Source organism: Anguilla rostrata, chromosome 18 (assembly GCF_018555375.3).
Source record: "Anguilla rostrata isolate EN2019 chromosome 18, ASM1855537v3, whole genome shotgun sequence".
Taxonomy (NCBI): domain Eukaryota; kingdom Metazoa; phylum Chordata; class Actinopteri; order Anguilliformes; family Anguillidae; genus Anguilla; species Anguilla rostrata.
The window spans coordinates 29,860,046-29,887,678 of NC_057950.1; the positions used below are offsets into that span (position 1 = coordinate 29,860,046).

General features: G+C 44.3%; 1 protein-coding gene across 6 annotated transcripts in view; it reads left to right on the forward strand.

Moving 5' to 3' along the window:
• Positions 1-1,569: 1,569 nt before the first annotated feature.
• LOC135245166 (gamma-adducin-like) overlaps positions 1,570-27,633 on the forward strand; it is a 71,145-nt gene continuing 45,081 nt past the window's right edge. For 2 of the 6 annotated variants that reach the window (XM_064318068.1, XM_064318076.1), the window contains exons 1-2: positions 1,570-1,725; positions 13,718-13,772. The gene's annotated coding sequence lies outside the window, so the exon portion shown is untranslated. Of the gene's footprint in view, positions 1,726-1,930; positions 2,241-13,717; positions 13,797-27,633 lie in introns of those variants that run through there. The other 4 variants (XM_064318070.1, XM_064318069.1, XM_064318071.1 and 1 more) reach the window with 4 other exon arrangements.

The following is a 27,633-nucleotide window of genomic DNA, read 5'->3' on the forward strand; positions in this document are numbered from 1 at the left end:
ATGACATTGTTATATCTGTGTAGGAGGTAAAGGACTGACACAGACATCCCATGTTCAATTCAGGGTATTCAGCTTTGTGCTTTTTTTCATGAAAGAAGAACTGTCATTAATTTCATAATGACATGAGGTTAAAAAAAAAACACCTGTCATTTTCTGTTTTATTTTATGTATGGTCCCCATACAGTTCCGTTAATAAAACAAAAACATGCATAGGTTTTAGTTATGGCAAGATAAACTCCATCTTATGGAGAAAAATAGTAATATTTGCATTGTCACAGTGACGACTGGCTTTATTTATTTCTTTATTTATTTATTTTGCACTTGAGAGCAAGGATACTACTGTGGTCTTTATTTGCAAAAAAAGCTTACATCACGTAGGGTTGGGGTTTACACTTCGATTTTATTAATGTTTTCTGCTTTATCTGTGTTGTGTTTCCCCGGTATTGTGAATACACAATATCCTACACTGCTTGATAATGCTCAAACTCACAGAACACTCAGCATGTCTTCCAAATGCCTTCATGAAGCTTCCTGACACTAGGATTCTGCATTACAGTCAGTTCCTCTACTTTGCCTTGTTCAAGACCTAGGCCTGCTTAGCTGATATATGCGCGCTCATTTTCAGCGCAGTCCGTAAGTATTAGGACAGTGACACAACTTATGCAGTTTTGGCTGTACTCCAGGACATTGGATCTGAAATGAAACAATGCATATGAGGTTGAAATGCAGACTGTCAGCTTTAATTTATGGGTATTTACATCCATACCGGATAAACCATGTAGATATGGCGGCCCGCGTTGATCTTCGCTGTATTTCTGCTGTTGGTGAACATCACAGTCCCTCGTATTTGAAACAGAAAGTTCCACAGAGACAGCCGCATAGTGTGGTTTGGGTACTAGTGATGAATTACACTATTACAGGTTAAAATCTTAAGTGGAGCTCATGTTGTCGTTTCCCTTTAACTGTGTCCTTAACCTGAATTCCTCCAGTAAAGATGGTACTTGTATAATAAAATTTCAGATTTTTTTTTTTTGGTGAAAACGTCCGTGAATAATGTCCTATTTTGTAGGGCAGTTGTATAAATGGGTGTATCTCCTTTGGTCTTAATGTCCCTTTCCTACTTCAAGGGCTGCAGATAAGTTGAGTTGATACATTTCAAGGGGAAACTGCTGCGGAGTTGCTGAAAATACACCTCACTGCACTAGTTTCTTTAGCAGTTGTGAACATAATTTATATTAAAACCCAGCAAGCAAGCAACACTTCTTAAGCTGTATTGTGACATGGCGACGAATTATTATTATTAGGCTGTATATACAATGGGTGAAGCATATGGTGACTTTAACCACAAAAGACCAATCTGATTTATAAGAAATCCATTCGGTTAAATTGCTATGAATACAATAAACAATGAACATAAAATTCAAACGGCAAATACTTTAATGGCATAATAATATAACAATTCCGGCCGTGATTTACGCAGTCTGGTACTGTGAGTCACAGACACCACACTGTCCGTAAGCTTCTAGGAGAAACTGCCAAATTGTGTTCTCCCCGTGTTCTCATTGAAACCAAGAAGAGGGAAGGCAGTAACTACTTCCTGCAAAATAGTGGCGTTAAAGCCATACACACAAGCAACAAGCCGAGCTGCGGGTGCATTAGGCTGGGACTGAATGAAAGCGCCTATTCCCCCTCAAATTTATCCACAACTTCAGGTGAAGAATTTCGGTAAGAATAACCATGAACATTAATTACTTGTGATTGTAGGCTTGTGTCTAGTTATCGATGTTTGCAAAGATCATGTTGCGTTGTTCGGTCCACACGAGCATGGACGCATTGCTATCTAAGCTAGCTGAATAGCCAAGCAACTAGAAATCTGGCTGGATAATCGTATGGATGATTTAGCTTGCTGGCTAGCTGGATAAACTGAAGTTGCGCAAACGAGAGCAGAATTGTATTTTATGAAATAAAGAAGTATAATTGTCTCGTTTTAGGTAGACCTCTTTAACTTTGCTGTTAATTTTCATGTGCACAAATCTGTAAGTCATTGGGTAGCTATGCAATAGCGTCTTCTAAATTAATATGGTTTGAAAAGCAAAAACTAACGTTAGATCTAGGCTATATCACATGCTAGCCTTTGCTAGATAAATTGGTCACAGTGAAGTATCTTAACTTGCTAGCCAGCGTGAACTTGTCAAGTGCAAGATGATGAACACCATTACAGACTCGTCAGCCAGCGCCAGGTAGCTAACGATACTTTTTACTTGGAAATTGACTTAAAATACTGATGGGGTTGATCAGTGTGGTGTCTACGGCCAGGTAGTCTCTTGGGTTTATCCATTTGATAGGCAGGTACTTTAGCTATCATTATCAACAAGCTAGTCGCATTATCTTGCGTTATACTCCTGGGAGTGTTCATTTAATAATGTTATCTTTTCAGATAACTAGACGGAAGCTGGCCATTAAAATTGTTATCCTGCACAGTAAATAATGCGGCTGCACATGGCTAACGTTAACTTGCTATGGTAGCTAGCTTGCGACCACAGTACACCCCTCCCATCCTTCATTACCTATTCATTTTGACACTAAGTTATAGCCATTCGGGTCTAATAGCCTCGTAAATATTTTAGTAATATCGATTGAAACCCTTTCACAGTGATGGTTAAGTCGGTGAATCATTAATGGAGTAATTGGCCGCCTGTCTCGTGCTTTCACCTGGGTTGAGTTCAGTTTTATTCCGCCTGCTGAGCCTCCGTACTGCAGTGACAGTGTTCGTTTGTGCAGAGTTTGTGCTGGGTAAAACGGGCCAGCTGCAGTCGCTTGTGTCTGTGTGCATGCACACGCACATGTTTTAATGGACCCTTCACTTCACATATCAAAGACGTTAAACATTTTGGCTGTAGCACATTTCCAGTTTGTCCCTCTGAAGAAAATCTCCACCAGATTTCCAGATTCTGCTTCGAGTCCTGGTAATAAAACTTGAACCAGCCGCATGTTCAATGTTAAAGACCGCTCTGTCGCTTAAGGTTGCAGATGTCAGAAATTAAACTGCAGAATGTATAAATCATTCAAACTCATCCCACTAATCCCATGGTTTAAATTTGGAAAATGACTCCCTTTCTAAGTGTCTTGAACACAATGGCATTTCCATTGTCTCTTCAGTTTTCCAGAACTGTATGTTATGTTGGGATATCTAGTCATGAAAATTCAACATGACATCCTTTGTAAAGGAAAAGCTGGCAGTCTCAAGTACTGCTGGATTGTAATTTTTTAAAATCAGTTTTGAAACAAGACTCTTTCGTTTTTGGTTGAAGGGGTGTGAGCTGTACTGACAAATGCAACTTTTAAAGTTTGAATGTGGGGAGCATGAACACAGTTTGTAGACCTGTCTGTGGCTGAAGGATGCTTTTGAATTTGGCTCTTTTTTAAATGAAAGCTGCTAATTTATTTAACCTTAGTTTATAAAGATGTCCCTTGGGGTAGTTTCTGGTGAAATTGCGGTATCATTCTTACTACTCAATTACACAGGCACTTCTTTAGCACTGTATATCACTGCATGTGATTATCATATTTTTAAAAGCTGGCTACTTTTGACTTAAATGGGCTCATTAGAATCTATTCATCTTCCACTGTTTCTCCTATCCTTATCTGATTTTCACATGGCATTTAGTGATTGGTGGTTACAATTTGTTGTCATAGCTCCAACTCCGTAACACAGACTAAACATTTTGAGTGCAGGTCAGCTGATCGAGGTCTTGTGACGCTCCATAATGGTGGCTAAAGTGAGTTATTCCATCATCACTGCCACCACCCACAGTCCTCCTCTGGACATTCGGGTTCCTTGGTGTTGGAGCAGTAAACCGTGATTTCTGGGCAGGAGAAATGTACAGTGTGTCTCTTGCGGGTGAAACACTGTCTCCTGGTTATGTAAATCACTCAGAGTTTTACCCTGGGATTTGCATATGCTCCCTCTTCCTTGGGGTACTGTATTTTCAGTTTCATTTGAATAAAAGTTATTGGTCTGTGTTATGTGTAGCTAATTGTGGCTGGGCTCTGTAGGGATTACTGGCATGTGACATAGTCAAGCTGATAAAGGCTTAGGAAATCTGACTGCACTTCTAATTCTAATGTAGTTAGCAAAAATTAAAAAAAATTAATCCCCTCTCCCCCATCAGACTTTAGCTAAAGACAGCATATGAAGTCCGCTAACAGTACCTTGTCTCCAACCAGGTATTTTAACATTTTTAAATGAGTGGTTAGTCAAATGCCGAACTGAACAGTGTGTAATGATTTGATGTCTAGTGTCTATGGAAGATGGGGAACGCGTTTTAGAAGATGAGCCGTCTCACTCAAATCTATCTAAGGAATGTGGAATAATAGGCTAACTGCTCTGCTGCCGGTCCGCTCCAGAAGTGATTAAGAGAGTCCCAGCAGCTGAGGGTTTGCATAGAGCCTTTTGTTTGCAGACTTTATGCAGTTAGAAAAGTGATTAGAAAAGAGGTGAGTTTGTCTGACATGCTGTCTTCAGGCATGTCTGGCTTTTTTTATCACATGCTTCCTGGTTTTTGGTCATTGATATTGGTTGTAAATTAAACAGCATTGTACTGAAGTTTATGTGGTCATTGTGCTTATATGCTCGTACTGCTGTGCTTCTTTGTTTCTTGGACTGTCCTACGTCAAGAATAGCCCATATTACCCATAATCAAGTGAGGGTGGCGGCTGCATGTCTGCTCAAGGTCTTTTGGTACAATAATTCAGGATTTCACAAGTAAAAAATAGATTTTTACTGATATGCCTCAGTATGTAGTGGCTTGCCCCCGCCATCGTGTTCCTGTAGCGGCTTGGCCAGTTACGTTTCAGAATGAAGAATCCTTGAGTTCGCCGGTGGTCGAGTGCTCACTGAAACCCTTTAGCTGTCTAAAAGGGCTGTGCAGTCACTGATCCCCAGTTTCGAGTGGTGAGTCTTTGTCGGGATGGATCTTCTCCCGTCCTTAAAGTAGCGCTCATCCCAAATCTCACAGTATGATATAGCCTACTGCACCTCATCTGTCCCAATAGATCTGCCCTACTGCACCTCATCTGTCCCAATAGATCTGCCCTACTGCACCTCATCTGTCCCAATAGATCTGCCCTACTGCACCTCATCTGTCCCAATAGATCTGCCCTACTGCACCTCATCTGTCCCAATAGATCTGCCCTACTGCACCTCATCTGTCCCAATAGATCTGCCCTACTGCACCTCATCTGTCCCAATAGATCTGCCCTACTGCACCTCATCTGTCCCAATAGATCTGCCCTACTGCACCTCATCTGTCCCAATAGATCTGCCCTACTGCACCTCATCTGTCCCAATAGATCTGCCCTACTGCACCTCATCTGTCCCAATAGATCTGCCCTACTGCACCTCATCTGTCCCAATAGATCTGCCCTACTGCACCTCATCTGTCCCAATAGATCTGCCCTACTGCACCTCATCTGTCCCAATAGATCTGCCCTACTGCACCTCATCTGTCCCAATAGATCTGCAGGCTTAAGCTCCCTGCAGGAGCCTATTGCTGAGGACAAGCTTGCTGGGGTTCTGGGGCTGGTGTACACCCACAGTTAGCTCATGTGGTTCTTTGTTATGGCAGCGTTTCAGTTTGTGTAGCGTCCCCAGGGAGCATGCTCACTGTCTGGATGAACAGTTTTCCATAAGCTGTGCTGCACCATTTTCCATATTTTTATTGTTTTTTTTTTTTTTTCTGCTGGCACGCATTCTGTTCATCTTCTTGTATTGGATAGGCCTAGACGCATTCCTGAATGTATGTCCGCTTCTCATTTTATCACTGTCTGGAAATGGTTCTGTTTGAACGTTAGGCATGTCCATTCACACCTGCGGGCTATTTAAACAAAACAGCGGCTCCAAATGCTCAATACGAGTATCCAAACACTGGAGTGGAAAAAGCAGGCTTCTGATTGGCAGATCATTCTTTGTGTACATTTCTTGTTTGTGTGTGTGCGCATTTGTGTGTTTTATGAATTGCATTTTTCCCTGGCTGAAAATCTTGCTGATGAAAATGAGGTGAATTATTGTATGTTTAGTTCAGGGCTGTCCATTACAGAGCTGGCCATAGCAGGTTTTAGCACTGTGCATAGTATGTTCAGTTCAGGGCTGTGCATTACAGAGAAGGCCATAGCAGGTTTTAGCACTGTGCATAGTATGTTTAGTTCAGGGCTGTGCATTACAGAGCTGGCCATAGCAGGTTTTAGCACTGTGCATTACAGAGAAGGCCATAGCAGGTTTTAGCACTGTGCATAGTATGTTCAGTTCAGGGCTGTCCAGTACAGAGCAGGCCATAGCAGGTTTTAGCACTGTGCATAGTATGTTCAGTTCAGGGCTGTGCATTACAGAGCAGGCCATAGCAGATTTTAGCACTATGCATAGTATGTTTAGTTCAGGGCTGTCCAGTACAGAGAAGGCCATAGCAGATTTTAGCCCCGTGCAGCACCTGATGTTCCAGCGCGCGCGTGTCTGCTGGGCGTGACCCCTGACTCTGAGCCGCAGCTGTGGGTGCGGGCGTGGCACCGTGCGGGCAGCGCATGGCGAGTGCCCCGAGGCGATCCGGAAACGCTGTTATTATCTCCTCCGTTGCACAACTTCCTGGGTGGAGGAATCCGAGAGGAACTCATCCACTCTGCCCGGCCGCTCGGAAAATGCCCCACACAGCACTTCCTGTTTATCGACAGATTTCACAGGTAGTTACTATGAAATCATAAATACAGAGTTTTACTACAGCACCTCTGTGATCAGGTGTGTGTGTGTGTGTGTGTGTGTGTATGTGTGTGTTTCTCTCTCACTGTCCCTCCCTCTCAGACACACACACACACACACACAAGCGAACACAGACACACACACACAAGTGCATACTTTCTTTGAGTAAAAAAGATAACATGATGACATTGGAGGCGTTTCACAAGCTGTGAGTTGTGTTGTGCAGCAGTACTGCACAGTAATATCCTGCATGTAGAAATGTGGCAGATTTTGAAAAAAAGAAACTCATTAATTGCAGCACTGTTGCTGAAAGACCTTCTGTTGTCTCTCAGAAAACGGGCGGCTGTAAGTTTCAGAAGAAGTACCGAACCCTCTGGTACACCAAAGATGATGGCAATTGGGCCACTGGCCTTTTCGGACTGTGATTTACAGTATGACTTTGGGAAACGTAAAGAGCAAGTTTAACTGGACTGTTGTACCGTGATCCCCACACAGGGTACGCGTTGGCGTTTGGCTACAGAAAACGTCCCTTTTTCGTCATAAACAGAAACGCGGTGTATTCATGCGTCTTATTGGAATGCGTTTGGTGCATTATTGTTTATTTTAAGATCATAAGAAAGTTTGTTGGGTAAAATCAGCCCATCTACGCACATCATTTAGCTTATGGCCACGTGCACTCTGTGATTTTATAATGACTGCTTCTGTCTTTCCGAGGATGCGGCTCTTTGACCGAGTGAAATGACAGTCGCTGCAAGCCTGCTAGTTTTTGCATGCTTGAGCTGAATCCGGCCATGTAGATGTCCCGGTCGGCCTAGAACATGACGAGTTGATCATTGCACAAAGGGCTGAATTAATGCCGTGTTGGCGGATGGCGTTTGCCATGTGGACACCAGGTCTGAGGTTTAGCGTAATTTGCTTGCATTGCTTTGCCGTGTTGTTTCATTATGAAAGCCTCATGGCGCATTTTGCATTGCTTTGAAAGCAGTAGCCGCATACTGTACTGTCAATGTTGTAGGTGACTGGAGGCATTTTGCTGTATTGTCAATACAAACCAGTTGAACTGCTTTTGGCAGACTTTGCAGTTCAGACATAATTAATAGTACATAATTCTGAGTACTATTAATGTTCTTTTTCTGTTCAGATTTAAGTACAGTTTAAAGATGTCCTTTATGAATACTTTCAATATATTTTTCACTATAGAACAGACACTGTTGAAGTCGTATTTATAATGCAATAGTTAAAATGCCTTCCCTGTGAACCATTTCAGAAAACAGATGATGATTGGATAGTTGCCCAATGTAGGCTAATTGAAGCCTTCAACAATTGAAGTGTTTTTTTGATTCCAGTGAGAATAGATTACTTGCAATTCCTTGCAACATGGTAACTTAGTTAGCTGTTATGCACACATGATGGTCATATTAAAGCTGTTTTTGTGTTTTACTGTAGTTATGAAGATTGAATGGTTTTTGAGGTTTGTTTTTCTTAAACTGTTCACTGTTTCTGGGGTACCAGCATACATTTTTAGAGTATATTTTGTTTAGACTTTGCTGAAAGATTTTTTTTTTTAAAAAATCAGAGCCTTATCTAAAGAAATTTGGTAAGACCAGCTATTGATCAAGATTTTAAGTTTTGCAAATTTTTTTTCACGGGTAAACAGCTACAGCTATTGACAAGATTAGGCAGGTAAGCTTGTTTAAAAAACGTGATTTTCCTGGTTCGCTGGAGAGTCACGAAGAGTGAAGATGTAGGCTAGTTTTCCAGATGGAAAGATTATAATGGTATCTCGCAGAGAGAAAATATGCATTGATTTAGATTTTAGATATGTCGCCATGGCAAACTGAATTTTGAAAGTGTTACGGCACCAAGATTACAACCTCTCACAGCCTCTCTCTGTTTGCACAGTTCCATTCTTCGCAGTAATTTGATTACACCTGTGAAAATGGCTGATACTTTTTCTTCTCCACTTCCTCCTTGTCCAGCCATCGCGTCGGGGCCAGTAAACCCGCGGCTATTATCACGCCTCGCCGGTGACTCAACGAAGTAGACTGCTGTGTCGAGACACGCTAAATGTGTCGAGTTCTTTGTCAGATACTGTGGCAAGGTGTAGCTGTGCTAACATTGGTTGCTGTTATCTGGACTAACTTGGGCTGCTCCCCGAATGTTAAATTCTTCCTCCTTGAGATTAAATAGCCTACCTGTTGGTGTATCTTGCTGTTGGTTCTCCATTGATATCAGTGCATGCCTCACGCTCAGGAATTGTCATGAAATGTTTTCTGCAGACTCTTAAGGTCTTTTGAAATTACTGCTAGCTAATAACTGAGGTTATGGAGCAATTTAGCCAAGCTAATAAAATATTGTCTTTAACAAGATTATCGTAAATTAGCCTATATTTTACGTGTGTTGGTCTAATGCCGAAAGCACTTTGAATGTAGTAATGTAGTCCTTGAGTTTCTCTATTGATATGACACAGAAATAAAATTTTTGAGCGTTTTATCAGTCTTACAGTTGAACCGCGGTGTCAGTTGGAAAGCGAGAATTTATCTTACCCAGTTGTGTTTTTGCTAATGTGTTTAGCTAACATTTCATAATCAATGTCCCAGATTTATTTAAATCCCTGCTCTGATGTCGCACTGAAAATCCCAGGTTACTGAAGGGAACTCTGAGCCGTTTGTAATCTGCATATTCCCTGCATATGACCTTTAAGGTCACCCTGATCATGGCTCGAGGGTAAAGCAAGTCGTTTAATAATTGGTGAGTCCAGGGACATTTATTCTTGATTATCTCAGAAATGTCATTTTAAAGACGGGATATAGGCCAAGGTTTAAGGTTTAAAGGACAGTCGCACCAACATCCACGAGGAAGAACAGTTCTGTGAGTCGAGCCAAAACGCTGAAATATTGCGCTGTTCCTCACATGCCGAAAATCTGGAGCGAAATAAAAAAAGAGCACGAAAATAAACGTGAAAAAAGCGACTAAAGAATTTGAGGACATTGAAAAGGAGCACGTTATCAGCAGCTGCTGCAGGTGTGCCTTAAATATCACTGACTGAACGTGTCAAAAAACCAAGACGTATTTTTGCACAATAATGTCTGTCCTGGCCGTTGCCCAGCCCCAGTGGCGTTGTGGTTTGTCTGCGTCACGAACGTCCCGCTGAACTGGAAATAGGGTCGTTGGGGCGCACCACGATCCCCACGCAGACCGAGGTCTCCTATCTCCTCCATCTGTGGCTCGTTTAATCGTCCTTAATAAATCAGGCTAGTTTTAGATATTATCTCGTGGAATCTGAGGCATGGAAACGAGCCACGCGTGTTTTCTTTCGGAATAATGAATAGCTGTTCGTTTTAATGTCGTAACAGCCCGGATCTAATGAGGACGTACCCTAAAAGTCCCTTGGAATGTGGACCGAAGTTTTCGCCCTCCGAGGGCAGTAAATTATTTTAAGATGTTGCAATAGCTCTTTGCAAATGAACTGTGTTCATCGGCATTCAAATGTAAAATGAACATTTGGGGCACAGTTTCTCCTCAGAAAACGTGTGTGTGTGTGAAAAGTCAAGTTCTGAAAAAACATGGTAGGCATTGGTGAATAATCATCACAAAGCTTTTAGAAGTAGTATGGCACTGAAAATTCAAAATCTGAAGACAGTCTGTCACAAAATTATGTAATTAGTTTGTATCCAAATTACAGTGTAAATTGAAATATTCCAAAAAGCTTTAGGGGTAGAACTATGCAGAGGTACTTGACAATTCTCACCTGCAAGTTCAGAGTTCCGTAACACAGTCAGGATACACGGGTTGCAGAGGTCGAAGGACAGAGTGCAAGGGTCAAGTTCCCAGACGTCCCTGACCCTGCTTTCCAGAAATAAGACTGGTTTGCTCAAAAGTGTGTCTGCACTAACGGCAGCCTCATCTACACGACATCACAGGGAGGATTGTGTGCGGACGCACTGTGTAATGACCTCAGTGTTTCAGAATGCAGAAAAGCACAGCTAGCCTTGAGAAATTAATCCGCAAAACAAGGAAAAGTGCTGTGGAAAATCTGCATAGAGCTGAAAATTCATACTTGGGTGTTGCTGTTTTGAACATCTGCAAGTCATTAATGATTCATGGTGATGAATTAAAATTTTCACCAGGACAGGGCTTTATTCAGACAGGTCGAAAGCAGAGGGTAAAGAATGTCGCAGACTATGGGCTGCTGGAGGGTTTTGAAGGCAGGAATAAGTAGAGAGATGGGGCTGAAATTTGACATGATTCAGGGATCTTGATTGGGTTTCCTGATTAATGATCATAACAATATGTTTCAGTTTTATAACTGAAAGGAAGCGTCCCGAAATGAAGAAACATAAATGTGCAGAGGTAAGAGGAGGTCATGGAAGAGTGCTGTAGACACGGACTCTTCTGGCAGCCAGCAAGGAACTCATCATATTCACAGAGGGGTTCACGGCCTACAGACAAGACAGTACAAGCGCAGGTCAGCGGAATATAATGTAGAAGCTGTCAGTTTGATTTAAAGGATTCAAAACATCATTGTCCTTACCAGTCATCGTCTCCAAGGGGGTGAGACGAGCTCGAGCGAGAAGGCTGGGGCTCTCAAAATGCCACGGCCTGAAAATTATTCATCTGGAAATAGCATCTCGACCCAACGAGAAGGAGCCCGGAGGAGAGGCCGTGAATCTGCCGGGGACGACAGGCCGCAGATACCAACGCGAGGCGTCTTAACTGCAAGCGGTACCGTGCCGACGGGGATTCTGGGTACTTGACATTTAAACAGGAGCAGGCAGACAATGGGAGAGATTGATGCGCATAATGAAGCTGATGAAGCCGGAGTTTGGATCGTCGGGAACGGGGAGAGAGGTCGTGAAGAGCCGAAATCAGGGACGGAAAGACTGGACTGAAAAGAGGAGCTTGAGGTTGTGGTGGGAGCTGGAAGATGAATCGCTCCTCTCAGATTGAGCAGATACTCCTGTCCAGAGCACCTTACTCAGATGACATTTTCACACACAGTCCATTCATACAGCTAGAAATGAGCTGAATTAGTTTAGCTGAAGTAGCTTGCTGAAATTTGCTTGAGTAGCTTCACCCCAGCAAAGAACCAAACCCACAACCTCTACAAGTTACAAACCCACTTACCTAACCAGTATACTGCTCTGAAGAATACATTTTGCCAATTTTATAAGAAATATAGCCTTCCATTTCTTTTGAGACTGTCAGTATACACAGAGCAGCCATTGAGTCACCAGGTTTTTTTTTACCCCTCCTTAATGAAATTCTACCATTATTTACAGACCACTATTATCTTCACTACAGGTAAAGAACTGTAGAAATCCTGCCAAGTTACAGTGCTCTCGTAGGTCTAATCTCTTCTGGTGAGTAGGATGCTGGAATATCATAATTATGCAGAATGTAGAGCAGCCTGTTTATTCTAATAAACATCCTGTCATTTATTGGAGGGTGAAAGAGGGTTAAGCATTTAAAAAGGGGATTAAAACGGCAGTGAGCACTGCTTCATGGGTGTGCCCGTGCACTGCTCGGCCCATGGTAATAAGTCACTGAAACGACCGAATAATTGATTTCCATTCCAGCTGCCTTTCATGAGCAATTTACGTCAATTAGTTGACCTGATCTTCACACGCCAGCAGCACTTTACAAACCATAATTACACAATTTCTTAAAATGCGTTTTTTTTTTTTTTTTTGTTTTTTTTAATGTTATTGAATTTGTGTTGGACTTTAGGAGAACCTTTTTTTTTGAATGTCAGTTACTTTCGTTAAGTAAGTTGGAAAGTAGTAGATGCATTTACTATAAATGTACAGACTACCATCAACGAAGTTGCTATGAGCTGTCGCTGTTAACAGGGAAGAGGCAGACGAGGATGTGTGTGAAAGTTATTTTTTGTTTTTTCTTGGCTCAGCAATAACTGCTATTAGCTGGCGAGCCTGACGACGCCCCCTGCCAGATATTTATATTTCCCCCATTTCCAAATCCTGTGTTCTGCTGAGTTTAGCAGATAGGAGGGTGGAGAAGCGCGGTCCGTGGGTGAATATCGCGGTGCGCGCGGTGTTAGCGTGCTAGCGTGTCGCTGCAGCGCTGGAGCTGACTCAGTGCTGCGTCGCTGGGGGAGGGAGGGAGGGAGGGGAGGCTTGGCCCGCCTCAGCTCAAACGCATGCTAATGCGCGGGTTTGTGCGAGCGCCGAGCGCCGCTTAATCCTGCCTGTGCTGCTCGTAGTCCGCCCGGTCGGGGGGGGGGGGGTTTTAAACCCCCGTACTGAGTTTGGTTAAAGCCCCCCAGAAGGGAGGGTTGGGGGGGTCGGGGGGGTCGGGAGAGGGGGGCAGTACTGGAGTTTTTGTGAGTGAAAGCGCTGGGGTTGGAGGCCCGGGCGGGGGAGGGGCGCTGTCCGTCAGGTGGAAGGCTGCCAGGCCTCTCCGTGCCCCGCCCCCTCCTGCTGTCGCTAAGCTAAAAGCGGCTAACAAAATGCGTGACTCGCCGAATACACCACATTCAGGTTTGAGGCGAGACCTCCACCCCTATAGCCCCGTTATACACATTATACACTGCGACCCTGCCCCCCTCCCGCCCCCCCTTTCCAGTCCTCCCCGCGCCTCACAGAACGAGCCGTAAAAAGTTCAGAGGCAAAAAAAAAAGAAGAGAAGAAGAAGAACAAAAGGCACTGAGCCAGAAAAAGAGGGGAAAAGTTGTGGCTCTTACGGCTGTCCCTGCGTGCGCCCGCTGAATGCTAATAGGCACGTCCGCGCTCCGCCCCCTTCTGAAAAGACCCCGGCCTCAGCACCCGCTCTCTCCCCACTCCCCCCGTCCCGTCCCGGGATCCCGCTCCATCCGACAGAGACACACCCGCGGCTCGCTGCCGTTCCCCCTGCCCTTGGGCTGCCCGTAGCAGTTGCTTAGCGCTATGTAAGCCAGGGAGCTACCTGGACTGGTGATTTTTATTTTTATTTTTATTTTTCCTCACACAGGGCAGGTGAGAAGAATATCTTGGTTCCTGGTTGCTGAGAGGAATATCTTTTCCAGGTCAGTTCTGTCATACGTTCAGCGGTGAGAATGTATCTCAACGCTTTTTGTTATTTTGGATACTGTTCAGTTACTCGTACACTGCTTTGCTTGCTTTGAGTTTCTGTTTGCAGGTTTTTTTATTTGAGTTGATTTGTTGCTCAGCCTCTGTAGAATCTGGCCCATGTCACTCCCTGGCGTGCTCATTGCATTTCATACATTTTTTGTTGTCTGCTTCTGAACTGAGACAATTTTCATACTGAAAGCAGTGAAATAATATTCTGGCCAGAATCATTCCGGGGTCCTATAATTAAAAAAAAAAAAAAAAAAAAAAAAGTGAGCAAAAGATATTGATCCATGGTCCCGATTTTGGTGCTTCAGCTGTTTTGTCCCGGCAGAAAAGTTTGTCTTTTGCTTCATTTTGTGTGGTGCCTTAATTGGTCATGATGGATTGTGCATGGATCAAAGATTTTCAGACGTCAGAAGTAAAGAAGTCAGTCAGTGTCGCTGACCTATAGCAGCTCCACCTTACCGCCAACATCACTCTCACCAAGACAGAGAGAGGGAGAGTGAGAGAGAGAGCAACAGAGAGGAGGAATGAGAGAGGGAGAGCAAGCAAGAGGGAAGTTGGGAGAGAGAGAGGGCGAGAGAGAGGAGTGAAATAGGGAGCGCAAGTAAGAGGGAGGGAAGGAGATAGAGGGGGAGTAGGGGATAGAGGGAGAAGGGGGGGGGAGAGAGGGAGTCTTTTTCAGACCTACTCTTACCTCAGAGCCATGCAGGTCACACCCCTCTGTGCCTCTGCACAGAGCCAAGTTTATAGAGAAGCTGCACATTTTTCAGTTTATTGTGTTGGCTGTTGTGAAACTGCATTGTCAGAGGTCTTTCCAAACAGGGTGCTTGCATTTCCTGTTGTTTTCCAAGTGCTGAAGATGACACTGGAGACGGACATTGTGACATTTTTTGTTTGTTTTTTGTTTTGTTTTTTTGGTTTAAGATCTGTGATTTTAATTTTTATTTATTTACTTAGAGACTCCTTGTCCCAGGTAGCAATGTGCAGAAGCCCCTCCCTTTGCATATTCCTTGCCATGCTGCAGGGCCAGATACCTGCGGATGAAACTGCAGCAGGTGGGGGAGGCGTGGTAAATTACACAGCCCTGCAGTGACTCTGTGTGCACGTTTTTAAACGCCATTTCTGCCTGAGCAGGAAGTGGATTGTTTAAATAGAGCTTTTGGGCCCTTGGTGTAACGGCTTCTTATGTTCCTTCTGCGGTTTAATGCGTTGTAGCTATGCGGTATGGACACACCCGTTTGTGCTTGCACTTTAAGGCTTAGCGGTAGCTCTCGGCTCGCTGCGATGTGCCTTTGTCTCTTTTTGCGCTCGATAATTTGCGTAATAACACCGCTGGAAGGTGCTTTTAAAGTGCGTCTGACAGTGTGATGTCACCACTCTGGCAGGTCAGGTGACTTCAGCCATTGTGCTGACTGAAATGAAGATAAATCTTCGGACAAAACTTTTCCTCACTGGGTAGCAGGTACTTGGCCACTGATTGCACATTCAGTCCATATTTCATTTACTTATTGCGCTCACATTTAAAATGAAATTTACCTTTTGTGTCACAAGTGAAATGATTACTAGTGGTTGGACAATCATAGTGAATTGTGGAATTGCATTGATATCAGTTAAAGGATAACACTACTAATTTTCGTTTTTTCAGTAACGTCAAAATATCCTATAAAAATACCAAAATAGAAACATTTTCTATCCAACTTTCAGCACTTTTTAACATTTTTCCACCCCATGACCAGTGTAATCTTTACCTATTTTTTTAGTTGATGGGTTACAATTTTTTTGCAGTCATTTATATTGTAAAAATTACTTAACAAAAGAAAAATATAGATCCATATGTTTAAGGCTATAGCTTTACTCTACATCCCACTAGTAAAAACAATTTAACATCCAAAAACAGACTAACCCTTGTCCTAACCCTTTCCCAACCTTCTAATCACGAATCAAATCTCTCCTCAACCCCAATACCATTTTCCTTGCCCTAACCCTAATTTGAACCCTAAAACCTAATTCTAGCCCTAGCAGTCATCTGAAATGTATATATTTTAAATTTTTAAATGGATGAAAAACAGTATTATTCATACAGAGGGGAGGAATCAATTGGCTATATTAGATTACATTAGTTTGTCTTCAGGTGGTTTTTCAGCTTTTCAGAGTGAATTGTTGATGACTTGTGCGTTCCTGACGCAAGGTTACTCTGGCATGCAGCGCGTAGCTGAAACCGAAGCTCCAGTTTGGCGTGTTGCGCGTCCTATAAAAGCTTGAGCTGTGTGCTTTCTCTCCGCATCTCCAGGCGAAGCGTAAATCACTCGGACATCCTGTTTCCAGAGCGCACACAGACCGGGGGAACGGCTGCTTCACCCCGCTCTCTGAGCCCAAACCCAGGGCATCACTCAAACGTGTACGGGCTCTACCCTGAGAACCATCAAACCGCCTCCTGTGTGATCCTCACAGTTTTATGAGGCTTGCCCTGTTGGGGAAGTTCGGAGGGGGGCGGGGGGGGGGCTTGTCAGTTTGGTTAAAGGTTTCAATGCTTCGTGAAATCCACAAAATGACAGAAAGACTAGAGAAAGAATAATACCAGTATGTTAAGAAAAATTAGGTCACTTTTCGAAAATTTTGGGCTGTTGGGGGAGATGGGGGAGGGTACATTAATTTGCAGTCTAATTCTAGTATGTTTTGTTTTGTAATTGGCAGAGCTCTGTCCAAAAACTCAAAATATGAATATTTCATTGGTCTATTTTCAGTCTGTTAAAGTGCAGTGCACTTTATCGCTTGTGCTGAAAAACTCGAAAGAAGTAGAGAGGACATTCAGTCAGATTGCTGCTACAGTCCTCTTTAGCTTTGAGTATAAAATGCAATAAATATGTTTAGATGTGATTTATGGAAGTGCATATCTTTCCCCGTGTACGAAGGAGATTAATTGTCAGTTAGATTTAACACTCCCTCGAGGTGTATCCTGGTTACGTAATGACCAATGTTGTTAATCACCCGGACGGAACGGTAATGGAAGAGGGCGACGTTTATGAATTGTTTTGAAATTTTAGCCTCCGTACCTCTGTGTGATCGAGCTGTACCGAGTGCAGTCCTGACATCGGGGAAAGGAAATCGGCTCCAGTGTGTTATTAAATGTTTCAAGATGTCTGTTGCACTCTCAAAATGAAATATTTTCTGGCTGTGGAATGTGGTTTTCTTTTCAGCATTGAAGAAATTTTACCACAGGAAATGGTGGCCGGTATGCCTTTAAATAAGATAATAATGTCTTAATACTGCATCTGTGCATAGTGATTCTGGCCTCTCATAGTGCTTCATAGTGACTCTGGCCTCTCATAGTGCTTCATAGTGACTCTGGCCTCTCATAGTGCTTCATAGTGACTCTGGCATCTCATAGTGCTTCGTAGTGACTCTGGTCTCTCATAGTGACTCTGGGCTCTCATAGTGCATCATAGTGACTCTGGCCTCTCATAGTGCTTCATAGTGACTGGCCTCTCATAGTGCTTCATAGTGACTCTGGCCTCTCATAGTGCTTCATAGTGACTCTGGCCTCTCATAGTGCTTCATAGTGACGCTGGTCTCTCATAGTGACTCTGGGCTCTCATAGTGCATCATAGTGACTCTGGCCTCTCAGTGCTTCATAGTGACTCTGGCCTCTCATAGTGCTTCATAGTGACTCTGGCCTCTCATAGTGTTTCATAGTGACTCTGGCATCTCATAGTGCTTCATAGTGACTCTGGTCTCTCATAGTGACTCTGGGCTCTCATAGTGCATCATAGTGACTGTGGGCTCTCGTAGTGCATCATAGTGACTCTGGCCTCTCATAGTGCTTCATAGTGACTGGCCTCTCATAGTGCTTCATAGTGACTCTGGCCTCTCATAGTGCTTCATAGTGACTCTGGCCTCTCATAGTGCTTCATAGTGACGCTGGTCTCTCATAGTGACTCTGGGCTCTCATAGTGCATCATAGTGACTCTGGCCTCTCAGTGCTTCATAGTGACTCTGGCCTCTCATAGTGCTTCATAGTGACTCTGGCCTCTCATAGTGCTTCATAGTGACTCTGGCATCTCATAGTGCTTCATAGTGACTCTGGTCTCTCATAGTGACTCTGGGCTCTCATAGTGCATCATAGTGACTCTGGCATCTCATAGTGCTTCATAGTGACACTGGTCTCTCATAGTGACTCTGGGCTCGTAGTGCATCATAGTGACTCTGGCCTCTCATAGTGCTTCATAGTGACTCTGGCCTCTCATAGTGCTTCATAGTGACTCTGGCCTCTCATAGTGCTTCATAGTGACGCTGGTCTCTCATAGTGACTCTGGGCTCTCATAGTGCATCATAGTGACTCTGGCCTCTCAGTGCTTCATAGTGACTCTGGCCTCTCATAGTGCTTCATAGTGACTCTGGCCTCTCATAGTGCTTCATAGTGACTCTGGCATCTCATAGTGCTTCATAGTGACTCTGGTCTCTCATAGTGACTCTGGGCTCTCATAGTGCATCATAGTGACTCTGGGCTCTCGTAGTGCATCATAAGCCGCGTTTCCACCAAAATTACCCGGAACTTTCAGTCCCAGGAACTACGTTACCAGGAACTAAAAGGTTCCTTCAGCCAATGGTTGTCTGCGTTTCCACCGGGGTCTAAAGTACCGCGAAGATTAGGCAAATTAGCCCACTGACGTTGTCGTCGGTCCATCTGTCATATGATTTCTTCTGTAATCCCATATTACCACCGAAGTAGCCTACATTATTTTCTAATAACCGGGACAGCCCGGAGGGGTTTATTCCACTTATATACAACGGGTTACCAACAATGACTATATATGGTTGCTTTTGTATTTATTGATTTTCATATATCCTCTCAAACACATTCATTAACAGCAGAAAACATGCACACGTTGTAAACAATTTGCTGTTTTATTACTTTCTCGTCGTCAATTCCATATAGGCTAATCGCAAAATGACAAGAATAGAACGAAAACTCGGACTTGCGTGAAAATGTAAATTAGTAGTGGTACAGCCACCGTTTGCTTTCCTTCGAAGTTACTGCTAGCCGAGCAGCGAAGTGTGCCCTCCAGATGCGAACCATGCACCATAAATGAGTCCATAGTCTTCCTGGTCTTTTCGTGGAATTGAAAAATGGCAGTAAAATTGAGTAAAATTACGGCAGTCTGAAAAGCTAAAGGGAAGATTACTAGAATTAACCTGTTATTTTACCCGGATAAAAAGTGCGGAAGGTGATTTCCAGTTTGCTTGTACTGTATCACCAATGTTAATTATGCAGAACTACCGCATACCTCACATAACTGTATCAAACGTTTTGAGTCAATTACAACGGGCTAACAAAGAAAATCCGGAAGAAAATATTCAGCAACCGAATTAATCCGTTTGAATGTTTTGGTAGCCTACGTAATATGCTGCCCCAGCACGAATGCTTAGCATTTTATAAAACGAATACTAAAGCAAGAAAAGAACAGAAGAGCACACGTTATAATTCCAAGACGTTGACAGGCTATAACCAAAAGTAGGCTACTGCGCCGCATAACATACAAGTTTGATTTGTTATTATGAAAATAAATTGGTTTGCCGCTGCATATTTTCAAACATGGCGGGTAATGGCGGAAAATAAATACAACACAAATGCTACGAGTACTCGACCAATCAGAAATGTTCAGCGCTGCAAGCTCCACCCAAAAGGTTCCTGTACTTTCGGAAAGTACTACCCCCCGAGCAGGAACGTTTTGGGGGGTAAAACAAAGCCCCCAGAACTAAATTTAGACCCTAGTTCCTGCGGTGGAAACGCACTGAGTTCCTCAAAAGGTTCCTAGTTCCGGGGTATAGTTCCTGCGGTGGAAACGCTTCTATAGTGACTCTGGCCTCTCATAGTGCTTCATAGTGACTGGCCTCTCATAGTGCTTCATAGTGACTCTGGCCTCTCATAGTGCTTCATAGTGACTCTGGGCTCTCATAGTGCATCATAGTGACTCTGGCCTCTCAGTGCTTCATAGTGACTCTGGCCTCTCATAGTGCTTCATAGTGACTCTGGCCTCTCATAGTGCTTCATAGTGACTCTGGCATCTCATAGTGCTTCATAGTGACTCTGGTCTCTCATAGTGACTCTGGGCTCTCATAGTGCATCATAGTGACTCTGGCCTCTCATAGTGCTTCATAGTGACTCTGGCCTCTCATAGTGCTTCATAGTGACTCTGGTCTCTCACAGTGACTCTGGGCTCTCATAGTGACTCTGGGCTCTCATAGTGCTTCATAGTGACTCTGGCATCTCATAGTGCTTCATAGTGACTGGCCTCTCATAGTGCTTCATAGTGACTCTGGCCTCTCATAGTGCTTCATAGTGACTCTGGCCTCTCATAGTGCTTCATAGTGACACTGGTCTCTCATAGTGACTCTGGCCTCTCATAGTGCATCATAGTGACTCTGGCCTCTCGTAGTGCTTCATAGTGACTCTGGCCTCTCATAGTGCTCCATAGTGACTCTGGTCTCTCATAGTGCTTCATAGTGACTCTGGCCTCTCATAGTGCTTCGTAGTGACTCTGGTCTCTCATAGTGACTCTGGGCTCTCATAGTGCATCATAGTGACTCTGGCCTCTCATAGTGCTTCATAGTGACTCTGGCCTCTCATAGTGCTTCATAGTGACTCTGGTCTCTCATAGTGACTCTGGTCTCTCACAGTGACTCTGGGCTCTCATAGTGACTCTGGCATCTCATAGTGCTTCATAGTGACTCTGGTCTCTCATAGTGACTCTGGGCTCTCATAGTGCATCATAGTGACTCTGGCATCTCATAGTGCTTCATAGTGACTCTGGTCTCTCATAGTGACTCTGGGCTCTCGTAGTGCATCATAGTGACTCTGGCCTCTCATAGTGCTTCATAGTGACTCTGGCCTCTCATAGTGCTTCATAGTGACTCTGGCCTCTCATAGTGCTTCATAGTGACGCTGGTCTCTCATAGTGACTCTGGGCTCTCATAGTGCATCATAGTGACTCTGGCCTCTCAGTGCTTCATAGTGACTCTGGCCTCTCATAGTGCTTCATAGTGACTCTGGCCTCTCATAGTGCTTCATAGTGACTCTGGCATCTCATAGTGCTTCATAGTGACTCTGGTCTCTCATAGTGACTCTGGGCTCTCATAGTGCATCATAGTGACTCTGGGCTCTCGTAGTGCATCATAAGCCGCGTTTCCACCAAAATTACCCGGAACTTTCAGTCCCAGGAACTACGTTACCAGGAACTAAAAGGTTCCTTCAGCCAATGGTTGTCTGCGTTTCCACCGGGGTCTAAAGTACCGCGAAGATTAGGCAAATTAGCCCACTGACGTTGTCGTCGGTCCATCTCTCATAGTGCTTCATAGTGACTCTGGTCTCTCACAGTGACTCTGGGCTCTCATAGTGACTCTGGGCTCTCATAGTGACTCTGGTCTCCCATAGTGACTCTGGTCTCTCATAGTGACTCTGGGCTCTCATATTGCATCATAGTGACTCTGGCCTCTCATAGTGCTTCATAGTGACTCTGGCCTCTCATAGTGACTCTGGTCTCTCACAGTGACTCTGGTCTCCCATAGTGACTCTGGTCTCTCATAGTGACTCTGGTCTCTCATAGTGCTTCATAGTGACTCTGGTCTCTCATAGTGCTTCATAGTGACTCTGATCTCTCATAGTGCTTCACAATGACTCTGGTCTCTCATAGTGCTTCATAGTGACTCTGATCTCTCATAGTGCTTCATAGTGACTCTGGTCTCTCATAGTGCTTCATAGTGACTCTGGTCTCTCATAGTGCTTCATAGTGACTCTGGTCTCTCATAGTGCTTCATAGTGACTGTGGTCTCTCATAGTGCTTCATAGTGAGCCTGGTCTCTCATAGTGCATCATAGTGACTCTGGTCTCTCATAGTGACTCTGGGCTCTCATAGTGCATCATAGTGACTCTGGTCTCTCATAGTGACTCTGGTCTCCCAAAGTGACTCTGGTCTCTCATAGTGCTTCATAGTGACTGTGGTCTCTCATAGTGCTTCATAGTGACTTTGATCTCTCATAGTGCTTCATAGTGAGTCTGGTCTCTCATAATGCATCATAGTGACTCTGGTCTCTCATAGTGACTCTGGTCTCCCAAAGTAACTCTGGTCTCTCATAGTGCATCATAGTGACTCTGGGCTCTCATAGTGACTCTGGTCTCCCAAAGTGACTCTGGTCTCTCATAGTGCTTCATAGTGACTCTGGTTTCTGATAGCGACTCTGGTCTCTCATAGTGGTTCATAGTGACTCTGGTCTCTCATAGTGCTTCATAGTGACTCTGGTCTCTCATAGTGCTTCATAGTGACTCTGGTCTCTCGTATTGCATTCTAACGACTCTGGGCACTCATGTTAAAACTCTAATTCCCAGGCACATGTACAGAATATGTGATGATATACAGCTGTTGATCCAAGTATGTGACACTGCCTCTCATTTTGATATCTTTATTTCTCAGATATTGCTATCTTAACTTGTGGGCTAAACTAAATTATATCATGCTGTACATGTTTTTTTCATCAAGTTGTTGGTATTCTTGACTCGGTGTCATGGTTGTGATGAAATACATTGTGCACAATCAGCATTGTTTTATTCATTTTTATTTTACCCGGTGTAGCTGGTTTGCTAGCGATCCATCCCAGCTCCTAATCTGGCTGTGTCCAGCGGGCATTGAAATCCACACGAGACAAAGAGGGGTGCTGGGCCCGGAGTTCGGGCTCATTTACACAACAATGCTCTCATGGTTTTTATTTTTTTAACCCTCTTTAATTGTTTGGCCAGGTTCTGGCCACGATGATGTCACCAAACGGCATCATTTCCAGCTGCTGAAGTCACCAGCAGCTGCATTCACTTAATTTCCCTCTCTGGAAGAACAACAGCATTCGCAGTTTGAGTTTTTGACCGCGGGTGTTGAAATGTGTCCGTGATCCGAACCATTTCATTTTTACCCTGCGAGAATCAATCGCCTGGCCACTACGCAGTGGATTAATAAGAGACTTCGGACGGACGTAACCCTCTGTGTAGGATAAGTTGGAAAACACTCCATTTTACATGATATATCAGCTTAGTGAAGTGACTGGATAATGCTCTTTTAAAGGAAGCCAAATGGGTTGTGGCAAGGCTTTAAAAACAACTTAAGACTGGAATGAAACGAAAACAGTCCATTTCTGTAGAGTGATGCAGGCCTTTTATGTAAAGCTTTGAAAAGATCCACATTTGACACATAACCTAAGACCTGACTCAAAGCTAAACCAAGACATTTTCTAAGTAGTTTGCCTTTCATCTGTAATGCTTAATCAGCTGCGTGTGTGTGCCTGTTTGTGTTAGTAGGTATGTTTTGTGTGCGTGTGTGCGTGTGTGTGTGTGTCGATCTGCATTTATACATTAATGACAAAAAAGCTTAAGTGATTTAGTAGGTCAGTGGGATTTTGCAGTCTTTATGTTATTGGGACTGAGTAATTAAGTTGTGTTGGTGGAGAAGTTCTGATTGTGTAACATCAACAGCAGATGAGGTGATGATGACTGGGTCTTTCTATAACACTCTTACCCGGATGGATGGGATAGAGGTCAACTTGGTCTGACTTGTTCTCCACCCTCCAGGGCCAAAACACCGGCAGAGAAGTTTAAAAATCTTATTAATCACCTCCAGCCTATTAATCATTAGCCAGAGACCACACCCCTCAGTCTTGATCCATGTCAGTGACTACACGCCTCAGTCTGCAACCTTTCCAAAGACGACGCCCATCCATTCTGCCAATCAAGCCAGAGACCGCACCTTTCTGTCCATTCCAGCACACATACCACCCTGTACCCTTCTCATGGCTAACTGCTGAAGCTAAGCAGCCATACCACCCTGTACCCTTCTCATGGGGAACTGCTGAAGCTAAGCAGCCATACCACCCTGTACCCTTCTCATGGGAACTAGCCCTGACAGCACTGTAAGCAGCCCATACCACCCTGTACCCTTCTCATAGCTAACTGCTAAAACTAAGCAGCCATACCACCCTGTACCCTTCTCATGGGGAACTGCTGAAGCTAAGCAGCCATACCACCCTCTACCCTTCTCATGGCTAACTGCTGAAGCTAAGCAGCCATACCACCCTGTACCCTTCTCATGGCTAACTGCTGAAGCTAAGCAGCCACTCCACCCTGTACCCTTCTCATACTGAAGCTAAGCAGCCGCTAACTGCTGAAGCTAAGCAGCCGCACCACCCTGTACCTTTCTCATGGCTAACTGCTGAAGCTAAGCAGCCATACCACCCTGTACCCTTCTCATGGCTAACTGCTTAAGCTAAGCAGCCATACCACCCTGTACCCTTCTCATAGCTAACTGCTGAAGCTAAGCAGCCACACTACCCTGTACCCTTCTCATGGCTAACTGCTGAAGCTAAGCAACCATACCACCCTGTACCTTTCTCATGGCTAACTGCTGAAGCTATGCTGGGTGGGGCTTTGTCAGTACCTGTACAAAGCATCCTATAGACTACATCTTCCTGTTGAAGGGGCACTGATGTGGCATAGGCTACTGATTAGGTACTAGTACATCCAGAAGACATTATATTAGCCTAATTTAAATTGCCTATTAAATTGGCTATACAATCTGAAAGATGGTTTCATTTTTTCATTTTCAGTATGAACTCGCTATTCAGCCCTACCATTATTTCACTGTAAGTTGTAAGCTCGCTTGCACTCAAAAACCCAAAAGCCCAGCCCTTATTGTACCATATTGTGGGGAAAACATACAGACAGTGTTGAATGAAGGACATTTTCTTTTCCTCAAATATATTTTTTCAGAAAGTACATGTTCTTGGCACAGGACGTATAGGGAAGCAGTGTTTAGGGTCTGCTCCGTTTGCTTTGATGTCAGTCCTGTTTGCTCGGAGCTCGTGATGGTCGTGTCATTTGCACTTCCTGTCAGAGATGTGTGACATTTGAGATGTGTGCTATCCAGCGACAGGTCTGCGAAGCTGCAGCTTGAGTGGAACACAAGGAAAAGGACACAGGAAGTAGGATAGCGCTCGAGTTGTCCAGGCCTTGTCACTTCCTGGATAACAATAGATATTCCATTTCCTCCTCCATGACTCTTTACCCACGACCCAAGTGCACTCTGGGTGATGACATCACTGTGAAACAACAGGATTTGGAGCAAACAGAGTTTGTTTGTGCCCGTTTGGGTCTTTCATTCACTCAGTACACTGAATGTGATTAATGATAATAATAATAATAATAATAATTAATTAATGTATTGAATTTGTATAACTTCCCTTGGCTTTCCTGTTGTTAATATAGCTGCGTAACGATAGGTTAGCTTTGTGGTGGTGTACTTTTGTATACAGTAAGAGTACTGTATAATTGCTGATTGGTTGGATTGACAGGACACTTATGGATTATAAATATGACTTTTGTGCCTTCTTGGTGATATCAAACCTTTGTATTCTGGAGACTTTTTTGTTTTCCTTTTCTTAGAGAGTAAGAGTGTGATCCTTAGTGTTTTTGTATGTAGAAACATTTCGTTACAATGTGTCCGTTGAGGAGGATTGAAGTCATTGGGATACACTGTGTGTGAATCAAGGGTAAATGGTCAATCTTCATGGTCCTGGAGTGGCTTATTCTGAAGAATTTATCCATCCTGTCCATCCCTACATTATAGTACCCGATGGTGTTAATATATAGTGTAAATGTTGTACTGTAGGTGGTCAGTACCACATGTTTAAATTTTGTTTTGATGCTTCCCAGGTACACTTTTATCAGACCTAAGGAACACCTGAACGAAAATACCACAAATTTATTTTATGAACACTCATATACATGAGACTTTTAAATGACTAAAATGTGTTATAACTGCACATAAGGAATTGTGGATATGGAGAGATATAAGCTGAGTACACAGAACACCGTGGAACCCCAGGCGTGCAGTTGCAGGAGAATATCTGCACGGGTCCATTTTGGGGAAACCAGGTGAGCAACGGAAAGAACTGTGCTGAACTGCGAATTTCTGTTTACATGGCAGAAGAGCAGCACTCACGCGGAGCCTGATTGACCACAGCCTGGACTAGCCTATCACATTTAAAACCATGTCACATGATGCTTAATAAACGACACTTTTCCGATAAAGAGTAAACAAACTAAATGATTTTAAGGGCGAGCGTGAAACCGAGCGAGAATAAAGAAGTGAAAAGCGCGGTTAACCCAGCCCTGCTCTGTATGGACGAGAGACCGCCAGTCATTTCCGCTGCCTCTCCGCCGGTGAGCTCTTTCTGCACCGCGTTACGCGGCATTGATCCGGCAGACGCCCCGACCCAGAGCGACGCACAGGACTGCATTAGGCACCGGTGCACGGAGCGTGGAGAGGGCTAAATGCTAAATCGGGGGGGGGCGGCGGCTCGAACTCCGCCGGGTGCTAATGTTAGCGTGGCGTTGCGTTTTCCAGATGACTGCTCCCAACCACCTGCGGGACCACGCCCGCTGATCGGCTCCGGGGGTGGGGGGGCGGGGGGGATATTGGTTTCAGAGCCACACTGGCTGTTGTTTTTCCAGCGTTGTCATTTCCTCTGCAGATGTTCCCAGCTAAGGGAAAGCATAACAAATCGCGGCATAAGCAGAATGAGTTTTCAGACCCGACCGGTCATCCGGCGTGTTCGGCTCTATCAAAATGGCACCGACAATATTATCGCGCCCTCGGGATTCCTCCAGTTTTCTGTTGTTTTTGAAAACAGGAGTAGGCTACGTGTTACCGGCCCCGAGCATAACTGTGGCTTTTGATAAGCGCAGTTTGTTTCGTCTGAGCGAGGGGACGACACAGCCTCTGAGTTGCCTAAGTGCTGCAAAGCTGTCAAATACTTGGACAGGATCCCACTTAAAACTTGGCCTCAGTCTCCGGTTTCGTTCAGAATCTTTAAACTTCGTCGTCTTCAAGCTAAGACGTACGAGTTGGAACGCCGCACGGTGCTGTACAGCGTGTGCTTTTAGAAGCCTGCGGACGAACACCGTCTTCATAACGGTTGAGCACGACCCCCAGCGGGAGTTTTATTTCACGGTCTGTTTGACGCGTCTCTCCGTTTTAGGTACACGTTCTTTCATGTCTGAAAAATGCACCCGATGATCCCGGACTAGCGTTCGCAGTTTGCCGAGTCGGGAGTGGCAGGTACCACAGTGATAATCGTTTCCACTCCGGGCACCTGGCCGAATCGCTGCCTGTTCTTTCTCCAAATGCATCATTCCGCATTACGGCCCGGGAGTCATTCTGCGGCATTCACCTGCGTTTAAACGCAAGACAATGTCGGCCTCGAAATAAAGAATTTTGAACCAAGGTTAGCCAGACAGCATAGAGAGATGCAGCACATCCAGCAAAATAAAGGAATGAAAAATGTTTTTAAAGCATTTAAATCACTGTAGAATATTGAGAACGCCTTTGCTCTGTTTTGAGCGAAAAGGAGAAAGGCTTGTGTTGAAATTCCTGCTGAAGAGATCCGTTGCTCCGTTTCATTTGCACGGTCGCGTTGGGTCGTCTCTAGCGGCTCTGCAGATAAGCAGCTTTCCACGCGCAGTTTAAAAGCGCCGCGCGAGGGGAAATGAAGGAAGGAATAAAAGGCGCTTTGCGCAACCCGTGCTCCCCGGCGCCATGTTTTGTTAATCATGAACTCGCAAATTTAATGACCGTGCCTCGGGGCATCGTTTACGGGCTGGAGCCCTTATATGACTGCTTTTCTGTCTGTCTGCTTGTCTGTGTCTGTCTGTCTGTTTGTCTGTCTGTCTGTCTCACTGTCTGTCTGTAGGGCTGTGCAGTTGTAATCTAGCTCGGT